We start from the raw sequence: 18,308 nt of genomic DNA, 5'->3' as shown, positions 1-18,308 counted from the left end.
CGTGCTTTCTGCAGGCTCTCGCCTCCGTGAAAGTCTTCACTGAACTCAGCCCAAGACAGGCTGCCTGTCCAGCCCGTCCCTCGCACCCGCAGGCGAGCCGCGCGGGTCGGGGCGGCGCAGCGTGCCCCTCCTGCACGCGCCTGCCAAGCACGGGGCGGCTTCATTTCTGTTAGGGAAATTACCGTAACGGCGCGCGCGTGCTAGCATAGCGCTGCAGGTAGCAGCTCGGTATGGCTTAGCACAACAGTACTCAGCTATCAACAGTTTCATGGCGATGTTACCATGTGCAGGATGGGTTTAGTGTTTGCTAACCAAATAAAATGAAGTTTATGACACTATCTATACTCTTATAGAGCATTTAATGTCATTGATACAGTTCAGCCTAAGCATCGGAGTAAGCTCTCCAGTCACTGCACCCTAGTCTTTTTTCTTAACTCTTAGAAATAGTGCTAATGTTTTAAATTAGGTGGCAGGGGAGCAGCAGAGACTCATGACAGCGAGGTACAGATTGCAGATACCCAAGTTTGATCTGGATCATGTCCCAGTTCAGCTGTGATGATCAGGCAAGTATTTGGAGCAAAGTGTTGTCTTGTTCCAATGCACTGGTACATAAATGGTGTGAATGTGACCCTAAATAGCTAGGTGGTTCGCCCAGCTCCTTGCAAGACACTCAGTGTGTCCTGGGTCTCCAGACCAGGCTTGATGCCCTTTTCATGGAGATCAAGGGGAGTCAGGGTCCTCGCACATCCTACCAGACTCTAGCTTGTGCTATGGAGATGAGGAAACACGCTGTGGGTCATTTTATTGAATGCCTTTTATTGAGCATGATGATAAATCACAACTTGATGACTTCCTCTACATCAATGGAGCTGAACTGGCTTGGGGAAACGGTTTGATTTAAGAAGAATAGGCCTAATTTTGGAAGTGCTTCACACCCATCAATCTAAGTGAAATTCATTTATCTGAGGCACAGCTGATATGTCTCCCATTTACATAGTACTAAGTGCCTCACCATCCTTGGCATATTGAAGCTCACAGCAGGGGAAAAGGATAGTGTTGCTATCCCCATTTCACAGATAGAGAACCAAATTCACAGAATAATCGAATAATTCACCCAGCATCAAAACAGAAGTCCGCAGCAAAACCAAAAATTAAATCCGTCTCCCAGATTCATTCTCGGAAATGGGCATTTGCAGGCCCATCCTTGCAGGTACTCTGCGGCTCTGAGAATCTGATCTCCTGGCTCACATTTCCTCCCACTGAAGGGGAAATGAAGTCCTCCAAGTGATTAAGTGTGTTGCTTGCAGAGCCTTTATCGCTGAATGTTAATGTCTGACTCTGCGGGTCCTACACTCGTGGACCTTCTCGGTTTGCTATTCTCTGCCTCTATCTCCACATTACTGGCGGCACACACTCTGCTTCAGAAATAATCACGTCTTGGAAAAAATCCATTAAGGGACGGTAACAGTGTGTATTGTGAGGTGACCTTTGGGGCCCTTGATTCCTCCTAGTTAATGATCGCTTTGGAGCGGAGAGGCTGAGCGGGGCCCGGCGCGTTCAAAGGCTCCTCGCCACCTGCTCCGCAAACACCGGCCTCGCTGCGCTGTGCCGTTTAATGTGTTTGGGTAGCGGGCTGCGGTGCCACTCGTGCTGTTTTGCTGTGCTTCAAGAGACCTCTCCTGACCACTTCAAATGCTCCTCCACCAAGGAATAATTGACAGACCTGGTGTCGCCCAGAACCATATGCTGTGTTTTGCAGCACGCACAGCTTGCCAAGTGGAGAAAAACCACCATTAGTGGAGGTGAATTAAGAGAACTGTTTGCCCACACCAGAACGGGTGTCAAGCAGGGGTGGGCATTTTTCCCCTAAACGCTAGAGACATTATTTGTTTGTCTTTTCCAAAGAAAGCTGCTTCGTTCGTATTCATCCCTCTGCTTTTCTTCCTTCACTGACTTGAACACGCTACTGTCTGAACAGTGGTGGGGATGGAAGGAAGGAGCATTTTCCATCTCCAACATGGTTTTATCAAGTGTTGAGAGCAGCATCCCAAAGGCAGGGCTGGAAGGCAGCGAATCCCAGCGCTACCTGAGCTCTGGCGGCCCAGCGGAGCTCTCCCCGGGTGAGGACCGAGCGCGGTGGCAAGGGCACCCAGCACCCCGCGACTGCCTCCCTGCCTCGGCGACCCTCCAGCCGGCCGCCACCGCGAGAGCCCGCGCCAGGCCACCGCGCACGCGAGAGGCGCCCGGACGCTGATAGTCTCTCCATCTTCAGCCCGGTGCTTCTGGCCGTGTGATTGATGGTGTTACACTCGGTAGGGAATGGGACGAGTAATGATTTGTCACTCACCGCAAAGTGCTGCTATTTCATCGGTTAATGTTCCCCTGTTGCTGGCTGCTCACTATATGCACCAATTTATGGCGTAGCTTGAGACTAACAACGACGCCGAGGATCAGTCGCGAGGTGGGGTTTTGTTTTCTTGTTCCACCGGCTGAGGACAAGACTGCTGATTAATGTCCATCTGTATGTCTGACTGGAAAACATTTGCACATGACACCTGGGACCGGACTGTCATCAAGTGCAGCATGTGCAAGAGGCGGTAAGCCAGTTATAAAAGCAAAGGACCTTGACATGTGGGAACTGCCAGGATACACCTTTCAGCCCTCCAGAGGAGAGCAACAGGACGGAGAAAAAGGAAGATGCAAGAAGAACCAATATCAAGGCTTCCGGGACTTGCAAAAGTTTGCTGACATTTTGCAAGCTTCTGTTTTGCAAAAAAAAAATCAAGGTCACCGGGAGAAGGACATTTCTGGAAGCATTTGAGGCGGAAAGGCTGGGATTCTCAAAGGAATTGGGGAAGTTCATTCCCCACCTCTGCCCGGATCCTGCTCGGATGCCTTGGAGAACTGCAGCCCAAGGCAGCAAGATGAGGCGGAGAAGCTGGAAGGTGCCCAGGGAGCGTGGGAGGGGGAAGAAGAGGTTCAGCGGGATCAGCATGCTCAATTTGTCAGCCTCATTTGCAGCTTTGTACTCAGTGGCCTGAAAACAGTAGTCAGGAAAAACAAGTGCCTCCTTCCCGCAACTCTCTGTGGGCACTTAGGACAATGATGAAATATTCTAGCAATCACATAATGTTTATTTAATGCCAAAACTATCCTAGCCACTTCATAAACAAGCATGAGTAACGGGAGGGAGAGGGGGGCAGAAGTTTCTCTTTCTTCCTCTCAGATCTTCTGAGTATGCAGTTCTGCCTTGATTTATCCTTGTTGCAACCTTATTGACTTACTGGGGATGTAAATCAAGCAAACCAACATTTTTCCCGGAATTCCAGTTATTTATACATAGATTGAAAGGACATAATTGCAGCTGCTAAATATGGCTAGGCAAAGAGGAGAGACACAGGTGTCCATCTTCGTGGAGATCAGAGCTGGAAAAGTCGACTCTGGCGTCCTGCCCATCTGCGTCTGGATTGGAGTCGTGCTCTTGCTTTTGCAGCTCAACAGCCCTGGAGGACATGGGAGCAGGAGCTAATAGCAGCTCCGAGGATGTGCTGAACAGCCGGCCCTGCAATTGCCGCCTGTTTGCAGAGCTCGCCGGCCCTGCAGCTCTGTGCTCTTTTCTGTCCTCTTCCACCACGCTCTCCTGCTTGAGGATGCCTCCCCGAGCCGGGTCACGGGGACAAGGCTCCTGGCGGCGTCTGCTCCCTTGGCCAGGTTGCTTCGTGGGAGTCGAGGAAGACGGCTTGTTTCCAGGCATACGTCAGGGTCTGTCTCAGCTCCCCACGCCCAAACACAACATCCCATCCCCGGACGGGTAGGAGGGAGGGAGAGCAGCGAACCTTCTCCTTCCGCAAGTCCCTCTGGGGTGGCAGGTGAGGACAACTGAAGTCATTGCCCGTCTCGATCTCACTGCGGGGCTTTTTTTGCAGCTGGAACAGGAGAGCAGACATGGGACTGAGAATGGTTTCATTTTCCAGGGGATGATACAAGATATTAGCAAGGCAGCAGCCACGGCTGGGCCTGCTGGAGCGCTCCTGAAAATCGGCATGACATCATCTTCATTAGCTGATTTGTTCTGGCCATTTGGGAAAAGCTCCTGACAAATGATTTAGAGTCCCAGTGAAAGCATGACGCAGTGGGAGACATCTCTGGCCACTGGTGACTGGCTGCCAAGCAAACTTCCCTTGCTTCTCTTCTGCCTGCTAAATTAGTCTCCCTCCACAGAACAGCAATCTGTTGTTAATTAAAGAGTATCCGAGGAGGTGACAACACCAGCCTGGGTGCAAAGTAAAACAGGAAAACACTTTTCCCTCATTGTTTGCTGCATCCTGTCTGCTCATCCCTGCACGCGCACCATCCCCCCCAGATTCAAACTTCCCCAGCCAAAGTTTGCAGTCACACGCGCTGCGCGGCGAGGAGAGCGCCCGCACTGCTCCTGTCCACGGGACGGCGGGACAGCGCATGGGAATGAAGCTGTTACATGCTCGAAGGGATTTCGGCTACGGCTGGGGCGGTGGGAAGGAGAGCGGCAGCACGTTCCCCCCCGGCACCCACGCGGCTGGCGGCTCGGGCGAGGAAGAGCCCCGTGGAAGCGCTCCGGGGGCCGGGGGGGGCTCATCACGCCGCGGCTGGTGGTAGCCGGCAGTTCTGCTTTGCGAGCTGTGAAACTGGTATTTATCCACCACTCAGTCAGACCCGGCGCCATTTGGGGATCACGGGGCGTTGAACGGGAGGAGTGAGGAGCGTGCAGCCCAGCGTGTTATCCAGCCGAGCCACGGCCCCGGCACGGCGCAGGCGGGCTGCTCTCGAGTAGGGTTTCACGCTCCGAAAGGGAGCTAAAGCCTGCCTGTGGGTTAGGAGCATCAGGATGGTGCATAGGTTTTGTCATTTTGGGGTAAAAGCGTGCAGCCAAGGGGCTGGCGAGGCACTAACGGGTGGATAGGGGCCTCCTGTGCTGGAGAGACCCCAGAGGCAATCACACAGCTGGACCCCATTTACAAAAATGCTTATAGGCACCCCAGAAGGAAGGACACCCTTCTCAGGGATGGGACCGCGGCGTGCTACAATGCTCCTTGGTGCTGCAAATCCTGCCCTGCTCCTGCCCACCCGGGCAGGTACCACTTTTTTGCAAGGCGTGATGCTCCCGAAAGGGAGATCTGCTCCGTGGGGAGCTCTGGAGCTGCCAGTGCCTCCGGTGCAGAGTGGCATTGCCCAGCAAACCAGGCGAGCCAGGAGACCCTTGCTCTCCTGCCAATATCCAGCAAAATCAATGAACGCCACTGACGCGCTTTCGTTGTGCGCTGGGGATTGCGGCAGGTTTCCAGAAGCGCTTGCAGCGGCCTGTCTGGGAAGCTGGGGGAGGGAAGCCGAGAGGAGCCGTGATGGGAAGGAGTGGCTGAAGAGCCAAGCTGTGGGCCCAAATGGATGATTGTAAGTTCTTTTCAAATGTTTTAAATAAGAAGAAGGAAAAAAAAAAAATATTGGCCCCCTACTGGCTTCTTTCCTAATCATCCTCAGCTGGCAAATACAAAGAGATGTTCCCGTTGTTACTGTTTTAGGAGCAGCAGGGAGATGGCTGCTGTATGCAATACATTCTAGATAATTACAGGGGCTGGCTGGAAATTTTCCATCTAAACATTTTCCCACTCTAAAGTGGGCTTTCATCAAAACTGAAAATTTGCATGGGAAAATGGAAATACCTGGCATTTCCAAATTGAAGAATGCCTTTACGTTCCATTCCCCAGGAAATTTCACTTTTTTTTTCATTCTAGTGCAGGGTGGGAGAGGGCAAAAAGCAGCTACTGAAATACCTGAATATGCTATGGCAAAGAGATGCTGATTTCTCAAATGGGAAATTGCATAGCAGTAATCGCTTAAAACCAAAAATAAATCCAGGATTGCCAGGGTCTTCAGTATGTGTTTTAATTATTACTCTGGTGGGATTTTCTCAGAGATTATATTTCCCCTGAAAATAACAGCGGTAACTGTTATCGCTTTATTTTATAGCCTGGGCTATTGGTTAGCTGTGAACGAGCAGGGTCACTGCTGAGATGAGCTTACGGGACCTGCTCAAAGGCAGAAAGCACCGGCTTTGCTCTGCCCCCGTTTCTGAGGAGCGTTGCCCTTGTTTCCCGCGAAAGCAGCCGGGTTTGCGCTCAGCTGCTCTGCTCTCGCTGCTGGCTCGGCGCCTTGTCCCGCCAAGGCGAGCGCTGGGGTCGGCTGGCTCCTCGGAGCTCACGGCGCCGGGCTGGAGGGCTCTGGCACCTCGCCGCGCTGCCGGGGCAGCCCGCAGGAGAGGGGAGGCGGGATGCCAGGGTGGCTCTGCCGGAGCTGCAACGCGTAGCCCGTGTCTCTGTAGCCCCGTAACTCTAGTTGTGAAGTTTTATCTTTTTAATTTGTTACATATCATGCATCGTCTCATTAATTATTGCTCCTCTGCAGGGAGGACTGGAGTTTATAGAGCAATATAGCGTTAGCGTTTGCTTTATACCCCCGCGAAGCCCCAAGGAAGCTCAGCGGAGCACTTAGGTGATGTGCTGTCGATAGTAATGACTCAGCACTCGGCCGGCTGGTAGGTATAGCCGAAGCGCTTTATTAAAATGTACGCGCGGGGTGCACTGGACATAAATACAGCCCAGAGATGCGGTGAGTGCAGCGTTGCATACATATTAACTGGCCTGAGCGCCGGGGTAGCCTCACCAGGGCGGCCGAGCTCGCACAGCGCCTCTCCGGCGCTCCGCGGATCCCCCGCCGTGCAGGAGTTTAATTGCCGCCGCGGCCCGGGCTGCATCGAGCTGCTCGGCTTGTCCTTCGCTTCTGCAAAGGCAGCAGCAGCCGCGCGAAAACTCCCTTTATGGCGGCTTCTCCGGCGGCTGCACAAGAGCCCTCTCCCCGAAGAGGTGTTCCCGCGCAGCAAACGATATTACGGAGGTTGTACAGCTGACTGGGGAAGGTGCCGCGGCGGGGCTAACAGCGATGAAATGCAGCCGAACATTTCCAGTGCTGAGTAAACCATATGTCTTCATAATTTGATTGTGCCCCGGTCCCACAGGTACCTCCCAGCACTATTGAACACCGATGGAATTATTTAGAATCATAAATAATATTATCAAAGAGGGTCTACTGGGTAAACAGTCAGTGTATAAATAGTCGGAGTGTGATATTGATTGTTCTTAGCTGACTAATGAATTATTCTGTTTAAGGGCCCACGGAAATAATGCTCAGCGTTTGCAAGGCGAGGGCCCTTTGAAGGATTTCCCAGCGGAGCGGCTCGGCTTTGCCGCACTGGCCACTGTGGCCGGGGTGAGCGCGCCACCAGGAGCCCGTGCAACGCGGCCGGGACGAGCAGGCAGAGGTTTATTAGAGACGGCAGCTTGTCGTGGGTAATTTGCAAAACATTTCCCTAACCTTTGACCCTGTGAGCTTCATCTTTTCCTCCTTATTTTTCATCTGAGATCCCTTCCCTTCTTCCTTCCATCCTTTTTCCACAGCTGGATGCACCACGTGGTGCAGAGAAGGGGAGAGCTGCTTTCATGTTTTTTTCTTACCTGTAGAATACATTCTGCTAAATTTATAGTTTTTCAACCCCTTTGATGTAAGGGACTCGAAATACTCACCAGCTAATCCTGCAAAGAGTGACTGAAACGCTGAAGGCACTAGCTGGGAATGTGGCAGGGAACCAGGGGACAATTACTGGCATTTTAGGGGGTGGGGCGGCATTAAAAGACAGCTGATTTTAAAATATATTATGCAATTAAAATGGTTTTGTTCTTTCTCCTGCCTTTTTCAGCTATGAACTCATCGACAGGGCTGTGGGGCTGGAGGCACTGACTTGAAGCAGTTGTGCTGCAGCAGCTCAGTGCAGACGAGCCGGGGGCATTTGGAGGCACGAGAAAGCAGGAGGAGTGCGTGGGAAAGCCAGCACGGGCAGCGTGGGAAGCCAGTCCTGGCTGTCCAGGTGCAAACACCCAGCCGCTGGGGCAGGCATGCAGAGCCGAACCATACTGCTTTTAAAATAAAAGCAGTTCAGCCCATTGCAAAAGAGTGTATGTGCCCGTTTCTCCGAGTCCATGTTAAAGACTACAATGGCATCCCCATAGCACGAGGTTTATAGTCCTACCAGAGCGGGTTTTTGCACATGTGGAGGACTTTCCTGGTGCAGTATGGTTGGTACACATTCAAACAGTGCTTATAAATTTCTCATTTCGTGCTATTCTCCTTTTGCTTTTCTTCATGGTTTGGAACCTTTCAATTTTGTTGTCTTTGAAATGCCAGTGAAATGGCTGTTCTTGCATGCAAAGCCCAAGAGCTTGTGGGGCAAGTTTCCGTTAGCTGAAAACAAGCCCCCTGCGCTTGGCAACTGCACTTGTCTGCTAATCACACCAGATATCTTCCCAGAAATCGACCCATTCAGGAGCTTGTCATAAAAACCTCAGTCTCAAGTTGCTTTTCATTTAATAACCAATAATTTACACATTTCAAATCTTGTTGCCATTTTACATTTGGTATTGAGTTGTCATAAGTTATTTAAAACTCAAAGTAAAGAAAATAATACTGTAATTTTGGCTGCCATAAATGCAAAGATTTGGGGCTCTTGCCTGGGGAAGAAGAGTGACAAAAAAGCACGTTGTGCATCCCCCTGCCATCGGAGACCTCGGGGGGGGGGGGGAGCGGTGCTATACTACAGCTTGAAAGCACTTTAGAGGCTTAGGAGGAGGCTTTGTGCAGAGAGTAATTTGCTATTATTAAAAGGTAAATTGCTCGAATAATGTTTTGCTGCTGCTGTCCCTCCCCGAGTCAGCACCCAGATGAGCGCGGTGCTGCTTTGCTGGTCTTTGGGGAAGAGTTGGCGGCAGCTGTGTTGCCCCCAAAAGCGGAATGCCGGGAGAGAGCTGGGCAGAGTGAGACGTCAGCCTGGCGTGAGCCCTTCTCTGGAGCATCGCAACCGTTGGCGTTTCGAGTGGAGCGCTTCTACTCTGGGAGATTAATACCGATTTTACCATAATAGCTTATATTTTGCTGCATCATCTTTTCCCCCCTGCGAGCTTCTATTGCGACTCCAGTTTATAAAGTGAGATGTGTTATTTTCCCCTCATGAATACAGCTGGGTCAATTTTCACAGCCCCTTTGCCAGCTCATTGAACATTAGAGCCCACTGTTTTTCACTGGTATGACAGTATTTCTTTCTCTACCTAGTTCTTCTTTTCTGCCTGGAGCCAAGAGACACATAAGCATGGGTTTAACATCAATTACAAACCAAGAAACCTGAGTGTTTGCTTAAGTTTTTGCTAAAAATTGTCATGCCTGCACCAACAGGCAGGGTTGTCCCAGGCCAAGCTGGACAGGGGGAGCGTGTCCTTACGGGACCCCATGTGTCAGGGAAGGAAGGGGTTAAACCAAGCCACCCCAGGACCTTAATGTCCAGCATAATTCAGCCTGTTTAATTAGTGTCCCATGCTTGGTATACTTGATAGTGTTTTCCCCCCAGGGAGCCGCGCGCCGCTCGCAGACATTGCCTGTTATCTTTCAAGCACTCGGAGCAGAATGCTTTTTCAGTAACCTCATCAAAGGATAAGCTAGGATTCAGATAAGCTTTTCAAGGAGGAAGTCAGGGTTATAATTTTCAGAGACTTCTGAATGTCACCTCCAATTTCCAGCTCCTCAGCTGGAATGCCAGGTTTTGGAAGCCACCCAGGCTGCGATATTGAAACGGTGACCTGTGGGCTCGGGCCGTCTCCATTCCTGGTCATCGCAAGTCTGGCAGAGCCCAAAGTTGAAAGTGCTCGAGATTTCTGACTTTATAATAACGCAGCTTCTCAGAAGTGCAAATTACAGAGGAATTGGTGCTAAACCCCCTATTAACTACAGAGCCCAAGAAATCTTTGGTGTCCCAAATTACCTGTCACTTTCCCTGTAACATGGCATAATTCTGTCACTTTAAAAAAAATGGCCGTAATTTGAAATTTCAGTGAAATTTCTAATTGAATCTGCAGTCAGCTGTGCCAGCTAGATGCTCCCCCGTTTCAGCGATGGGCAGGATACGTGCAGCATCCCAGGCGCCAGGGCTCATGCCGGGACCTCGCCGGTGATGTTCGCTGCTGCCCTGCCAGCTCTCGCCCGGCTTCTGGTGGCAGCTCATCAGCTGGGGTTCAAGGAGGTCAGGCATCTGCAGAAGTCACTTATAAATATTTAGATCTGGGTAGCCAGAAAACACGGTGCTGCCTCTTCTCCCTCCCCTCTCGTAGGAAAATGTGCAAAATACGATCATCCTTCACGGATCCGATGGTTGTTTTTCCCTTGCAGATTCGCGGGGAGGCCTGCTTTGTGCTTGTCCGCAGGCAAGAAGATAGGTAGGTGCCCCTAAAAGTGAGGAAGAAAAGTGCAGATTAAAAACTAGGCTCCTCCCTCTGTTCATGGCAAGAGGAAAAGCCCTCGTCCACGCGGCTGAGAAACCCCTTTCCCACCTTGCCTTAGGGGACCCCTAGCTCCCAGGGCTAGCGAAGAAATAGCCGTAAAAGCTGCTGAGAGATTCAGGTGAGCTGTGTTAGATTCTAATTAGGATTGTGCAAAAATGACCGTTTAACATGAGATGGACATTAAAAAAGACCAGAAAATCAGAGAGCAGCAGGATGTTTTAACAATTTCTTTTTTTTTTTTAATGAATACATTGCAAGTTGGGTATGTTCACTTCCATCTCCGTTGCGCTCATGCCCACGTGTCCCGGCACGTTCATACTAATTATAACGATGTTGATACGGGTGACCTGCACAACGCTCAGAGCCCTGAGCAGCTCCCGTCCCAGGCACCTTAAGGCTGGGTACTCCGAAGGGAGCCGACGCCAGGAAAACTACGGCTGCGGCTAATTTAAGGGTTTTGAAGAGGCTGGGTTAAATAGGCTGCTGTGCCTATAATAAACCCCTGTCTCGCAGGAGAAATTAGCTTATTAGGAAGGATTTGAATACGGTTTTTCAGGAGAAGGGATGGAGGACAGCTACAGGCGATGGCAGTGGCTCCCGGCGAGACCCCGCGCCCCGAGGCGGCCCTGGACCCCGCTTTGAACGTTTCTGCCCTGCCAGCCCCTTCCTCTCTGTGCACATCTCCAGCCCCAGTCTTCTCCTTCCTCACACCGATTTCCCTCCGGTGCAATTCCCCCACCTTCACCCCGGTCAGGGGGGATGCCAGGCTCCCTCGAGCCCGGTTGCAAACCGGCAGCGACTTCAGTTTTCCTCCCTGGAAACGGCAACGCAGCTAAACCACTTCGCCTGAGAGATTTCCAGCCCCGCGCCAGTGTATAAATCCAGTCCATGCACACTTAAAAACGCTCCCACCGCAGCCAGCAGCAGGGCTCGGCTTGCCATTGATTTCCTATTTTCTGTGCCCTTCCTCGGCTTTGGGGAGCCGTGTCCCTGCTCAGCCCCAGGTGTGCGTGGCCCCAGCTGCTTCTGCTTTCGTACAAATAGGCGGCAGGATGCAGCCACCCCCCTGTTTGCTCGGAGCCCGGCTCAGGGCTGGAGCTGGCCGATCCTGGGGACCAGGTAGGGAAAAAGGGAACGGTTTGGGGGGCTGCTCATTTTCTCACCTCTCTGGCCTGCGCCTGGTCCTTCTCTGCTAGCAAGCTGTAAAGGGAAATCTTAATGGTGGGTTAAAAAAAATTAACCAAAAATCCAAAGTTGGAGTTGGCTGGGGGTTAGTCCTGGAGAAAGTTTCTGTTGCGGCTTTGCAAGGGGGGAAGCTGGCGGCTGCTGGCGGAGTCGACGCTCTCCTTCTAACCCCTTGTGCCTGGTGCCATTTAGCTTTTAACCGCGTTTCTGAGGGAGACGCTCTGAGAAGACCTCATGCAAAGTTTTTTAAGAGGAAACAAACTCCTGGATGGTTAATAAGCTAATAGCCGCAGAGGGGAAGCTTCATCTCCCAGGGCAGCAGCCGGCTCGCTTTCACTCCCTGGGAGGGTCCTGCGGGGCCGAAAGCGGCTCCTGGGAAAGCCGACGAGGGCTGGAAACGGCAGCTCTCAGCCAGCAAATTCGACAGTACCTTGGTGCCTTTTCTCCCCACTGTTTTTTCACTTGTTCTCCCTCCTGGCCAGATCAATAATTAAGCATATTCTAAGTAGTGCAGTTTTGCTTGAAATTTTCCATTTGGCTTGTGCATTAGTTGGAAATGAAATATTTAGAGGACAGAATATAGTAATAAAGCCAGAACACATTTTCTGCTGCTATATTTTATTTATTTTGTTTAATAATGAGGTTCTGTGTCTGTCTCTACCCCCCTTCGTATCAGTGGCTTTTTCTTCTTCCCCTTTCCTTTGGAGGCAGGAGATAATATCCCCCTTTTAAAAAAATAATAAAGTCAGACTTGTCTAACAAATCTCAGGTCCTGTGCTCTCATGTTGTAAGTGTTCAAAGGAGTTTCTCACAAGGCTGTGAGAGACGGAGAGAGGAGGAACACGGCGTCTCCCCACTGATGCTTGTGCTAACCAATGATTTCCTTGCAAGGGTGAAGCAAAAGGAAATCCTCCACTTAAAATTACTTGTTTCCTTATGCTAAACCTTTAAGGCTTTCCCAGAAGAGACTGCTTCTTCCCAGACAGGAGCAGAACCCAGCCCCCACTCTCTCCTCCTCTATTTTTCTGCATTTTTCCCTTGCTAAATATATCCTGTCTTGTCTGGGGTCTCTTCCTTACCTCTCTCTGTGGCTTTGAGATGTTTGCAAGAATTTATTCCCCTGGGAATTTCATGAATAAATTGCCGATGCCAACAGTGAAGCAGGGTGAAGGGATGAAAATGTGTGTATATACATGGAGAGAGAAAGAAATTGGCCTTTGGGAGGATGTAGCACCCAGCATAACTTTTAACCCTTCACGAGCCATCATGCTTTCTGGGCCGGTCGCATCCAGGGGCGTTGCAATGAGTCCGTTGGGAGAGGCGTGGGAAGGGGGGTGTCGCTAACCCTAGGGACCTGCAAGTACTTACCATGCACATGGTTTGCTCCCTTCCAGAGGCTGCGGCAAGCATCGACCCCTGTAAGCCTGGAGCTGGACCTTTGTATGGGGAAGAAGATCGAAATATGAGCTGGTAGGACAAAAAGCTATTCGCTTTGCTTGTGCTCTTCACAGATTTTGGACTTTATAGCCTTTCTTCCCACAACATGTGTAGGTGGAAAATGGCTGCTCTGTCCTAAGAGAATTTTTGAGACTTCCATGGCTTTTTTTTCTGTTCTGCTTTTGGGATGTAAAAGCAAATTTAAATTTCTCAGATTGAAATTACTCCAAGGAAATTCATGTCTCACACACTAAAGCATTTCATTTCAATAGTTTCAAAATATTTTGCTGAGATTTTGATCTTTTCTTCAAAACCTGTTTATGGTAAAAAAAAAAAACCAAAAAACTGTGTATGTGTACTTAAAACAGTATTTCTCACAAACTGTGTGTCTAGAAATGCACATTGTCTGAAAAGCAAATGCAATTTTCCACCAAAAAAGAAACTATAATAAGGAATGCAGAGCCTCTCTGGCCTCTCTGCCCCCTGGGGAAGACCGTGGGGAAGCAAACAGCCCAGCTAGAGGTGCGGACGTGTTTTCTAACACACAAACTCTTGCAAGTTCTGCGCCAGTGACCTTTGCTCGTTTGGCAAATGCTTCATTAGGGCTGAGAGCGGTTTGCGTTCGTTAGTGACCCGGTTATGACTTGGGTGTACGGTGGGGCTGGGTCCCGTTCCTGGCCCTGGGTTCTCTGGGGTTTTCCGGGCTCGGCACTCGTGCGCTTCCTTTGTGGAAAGGCCCCAGCTCCCGCCCAGGTTTGCGTGGGTGTCAAGCGGCATTTTCTGCCCATAATATTGATCCCCAAAAGCCAGTCAGTCATCGCTGCCGTTCCACAGTGATGTAATTTGGGAGAGAAGAAAAATCCTTCTGTTTCAGGTGTGAAAAAGCTTAAGAAAACTAATTAGTTGCACAGCTTGCCTCTCTAAGCTCTTCCGTATTTTAGATAAGCATTTTGTATACATTTGAACCCGGAAATTGGGGGGAAAAAACAGCGAGCAGTGTTGATCTTGAAAGCAGCCTCGCTGCTCTGGATCTGGCGAAGTCTGAGAAGTCGATCCGCTCATCTTCAGCAAGTTGGGGGTGCCTTAAACTGGTATTTTCCTAATATTTGCTCAGCCTATTGTCTCGTGCTGTGTATTCCCGGGAGGAAAGGCTTGTATGGAAATTTAATCACCAGGTCTTAGGGCTCCCTCGGCGAGGCGGCTTGGGAGCACCCGCAATAGCAGGTGCGGGAACAGCGCTCGGCTCGCATGCCGCTACTCCTGGCAGCGGGAGCTGGGAGCATCCGCGAGAACCGATAGCGCCCGTTCCTGCCGTCACCCCATTCGTACGGGGAACCTGGCCGCAAGCTGCCGGCGGGACCTGGGTGCAGGCTGCTCCTCGGTAGCCGAGGGGAAAACCCCTTTTTGCCCTGCTGGTGCAGGCAGTGTCCAAAACCGCCCCGCTCGCGCCGCCGGTCCCAGGATCTCCCGGGTACGTGCGAGGTCCCACGGCCACGCACGGGCTCCTCTCTGCCGCTCCCGGCAGCCTTGGTTTGTAATTCCCTCGGTCTGCAGTCGACATCTCGGTCCCGTTTCCAGCAGCGCAGGGCGAGCTCGTGTTGCCGTCCCATCGCCCGAAGCGGCGAGGTCGAGCTGTGGATGTGCAGGCGTTGCTTTTGGCTCCCCGAGCCCATGGGGAGCCGGTGCCGGGCTCGGCGTGGTGGAAGGAAGCGGCGGGGCCCCGTGCCCGTGGACAGGGCTCGCGGCAGGCGGGAGGAACCCTTCCCAGCCGTGCTTCGTATTTAGCTCCCCCTAATCGTCCTCCTATCGTTGATATTGTTGCTAAACCCCTGCATTCTCATGGAGTGAAAGCTAATTATAATAATTAACAGAGAAGTCGCGAACTTGTCAAACTGGTAATTACAAACCGCGGGGACTTTTATGATTGAGGGATGCCACTGAGAGGGGATGCAAAACCTCCCTTGGATGCAGGGACCTCAGTCCGGCTCTCTCCTCTCCTGGCATCTGCAACGCATCTCCTCCAGCTGCCTCGCAGCCCGCTCGCTGGGCGTCCGCTCCGCAGCGTGCGCGTGGACGTTGGCCAAGCTTTTCTCCCCTGTCTTCTGCTGCCGAGGAGGCTCCAGGGTGTAGGGAACAGCCCGTGCATGGAAAAACCTTCCTTTCATGCCAATGCTCCCCTGCTGGTCTCCAGAAGACAGGGCAAGCAATGCAAGCCTGCTCTTCCCTTCCATGCCATGCCCAGAGGTTTTCTCGGAAAGTCTTGGGTACATCATTCCCCTGAATGGAGCCATTTCCTTTGATAACTGTTTATGTAGTTCCTAGGATAAATTATACGTTTCATTCAGCATGCACTCTACTTTAGCTACACGTGGGCACTTCAATGTGCCCAATTTTTGACAAAACAAGAAATAAAAGAGCACTTTTATTTTGGCTTTGGCAAAAGCCCGAAGGTTGAAATGTTCCAGCTCAAAACGGTGTTCTGGAGGCCTGGATCGCATTAGGAGAGGGTTCCAGCTGAGCCTGTAATTTGTGCTGTGGGAGGCGCAGCCCCAGAGGTTGATTTCCAAATTAACCTGCAGATCCTTGCCTCCGTCATGCTGCATTACGGCAGATGGATTTATTTCACCCAAAAAGGAGGAGGCAAAGCAGGCGCAGCAGGAACCTGTCACCCCACAATGTGCAACGATGCCCATTCTTGGACCAAGCAAATCCAGTTGGAAAGCAAGCATTTCTCATGGAAAAAAATAATGGAACTTAAATTCTGATAGTTCACTTTCTGGGCCGGACAGTCTTGGCTGCTTCCCCCCGGAGAGGAGAGGTGCTCGCCGTCACGGCTACGGATAGCAAAGCCTTCCCGCTCCGCTTGCGCCCTTCGGCAGGTCGCTCGGCAGCTCGTGCTCAGCGATTCTCCCCATCCTGGGCAGTTGTCTCTCCCAGACAGTAAACAGCAAATGGTCCCTTTCACCTGGGAGATAAGATTGTTCGTCTGCCAAAGCCACCGGCACCGGTGCGCCGGGCCTGGAGCGGTTTGAATAAGGAGCCTTGGGAGAGCCGGTGCTTCGCCGCGCGCGTCCTTCCCTAGCAAAGAGCCGGGGCTCCCCAGGCAGCCGGGCCTTCGCCCGCCGCGAGCGCCCACGGGGCTGCTTCGGAAGGGCACCGCTTGCATAGGCCTTTTTTTCTTTTCTTTTCTCTCTTTTTTCCTCCTCCACTTTTCCGATTGTATTTTTGTCAGGCGCAGCCGCTGAACAATCGCTCCTTTGTACAAAAATTCCCACCAGGAACGGCATGAGCGATGCTGCCGAGTCTCCCTGCCTCCTTTGCAAACTGCGGCATTTCAGGGGCTCACATACGCCCTTCAGTCTAAAAAGCTGGATAAAAGTTCCTTACATCCTTAAAGTCTCACTTTTCTGCATTGCATTTCCCATCCTCCTCCGCTCTCTCCTCTTTTTTCCCCATCCTGCATGCCCTTTCCCAGGGATGCCCTGTTCGAGCCACGGCGGAGCCGCTTCCCAGACCTGACCGTAGATGTCCCCGGGCCACGGCCAGGGCAGGGGTGTTTTGGGAGCAGGTCTTCTGCCCCTGCAGGACCTCTTCCTTTCCCGGCCATCTCGTCCTTCCCCTCCATCCTTGTCCGACTGTGGACTTCGCCCTCCAGCTAAGCAGGATGTCATGCGAAAAACACGCGGTTCTCCAGCGTCCACGTTGAACTTTGCAGGGGAGAAGGTCCCCTGCGCTAAAATACATCCATAAAAAAAGAAAAGGCAAGATGAACTAGCTGATCTCCAGAGGTCCCTTCCAACCTCAACCGTTCTGGGAAGACTTTCACTCGGAGAGAAGAGGTAGTGAAAATGAAATTCATTCTCCCTCCTTCCTGAGGGGCCCCAAAAAAGGAAGAAGCGCTTGGTTTCCCAGCTGCCGAGCTTGCTAAGGATCGCGCGGATGTGAAAAATCAAGCAGGGGGATTCTTACATACACGCCACGCGGAATCCAACGGCAAACTGGGACGGCAGGAGCTGCTCGCCGGGGTGCCTCCATCACCCCAAGGAGCCGGCCCGGTGCCAAGGCACTGAGCAGCACCTCTGGACCGCTGCGGACCCGCGTGCACGCTGCCTTGGGGCAGCAGATCCCTTTCGGAGGCCCTGGCCAGAAGGGCAGCGAGGAGGCCCGTGGTGCCCTTGCCAGCCTCGTGCACGGAGGCACTGCAACAGCACGTTTGAGCATTTAAAATACATTAAAAGAGTGCTCCCTTTGAAGTGGGAAACTATCTCTATTTAATCAGAGAGAAACAACTTTTCAAAAGATTTTTTTTTTTTTTCTCCTTTACCTTCAGCTGTCTGGCTTCTCCTGTGGATAGTACCATGAATAAAACATGCATATCCCAATTAAATCTTGATTTAATTTCTCTTCTTTGCAAAGCTGATGAACTCGAGCGCTTTCATAAAGACACGAGCATTAGCATTCTTTTGTGATGCACAATCCAGCCAGAGGAACAAGGGACTAAAAATAATCACCCGCATCTCTCCTGGCCTTGCCGTGCTCTCCGCTGACTTGGGGAACAAAACCTCACGCGGGCTGATCCTCCGGAGCAGCATCCTTGTGCAGCCCAGCGCCTCCCGGGTGGCGGGCAGCCGCCTGGGACTGAGCTGCCCAAATCCCAGCTGACAACAGCAGGAGGGAGGAAAAGCCACGTCTGGTGGCACCATGTCACCTGCTCCCCTCTTGCCTTTTTTTTTCCCCCCCTTCCAAAAATCTGCCTGCATTGCAGCGGTCTGGCATGGCGTAAAATCTATCAAAGCATCCCCTTTCCAGGCGGGATGCCCCTGGGGCTGGCTGGCTGGTTCGTATCCCCGTTGTCCAGCAGATCGCCAGCCCGGTCCGGCCCCCGTGTCCCTTGCACGGTGCTGGGCGAACACGCGATAAGCCGGCCCTGCCTGTGGCAGCCAGAGCTGAGATGCAACAAGTGAGGGAGGACGCGCAAAGGAGGCCGTAGCAGAAAGCTACTGCTTATTATTTCTCCAGCTGCTTAAAAAGGTGAAGTAAAACAGGCACGTTTGTTCTTCACTGCAGATTTTTATTGCTTTCTTTATTGCAAATAAGAAATATTTTCTAAATGAGCGCTTCGGCAGCTTAATCACGTGGCAGGAACTGTTATTTAATGTATTCCTTTCCATTGCACTAAACATTCATTTCTGAAGACTGCTCATTCTGAAAGCGGAAAACAAAAAACCGTGCTAATATTTTCACCTCCAAAAAAGGCACAAGACAACTTTTCAT

The sequence above is a fragment of the Apteryx mantelli genome, chromosome 23 (assembly GCF_036417845.1).
Source record: "Apteryx mantelli isolate bAptMan1 chromosome 23, bAptMan1.hap1, whole genome shotgun sequence".
Lineage (NCBI taxonomy): Eukaryota > Metazoa > Chordata > Aves > Apterygiformes > Apterygidae > Apteryx > Apteryx mantelli.
Note: the sequence above shows the minus strand (reverse complement) of the source record.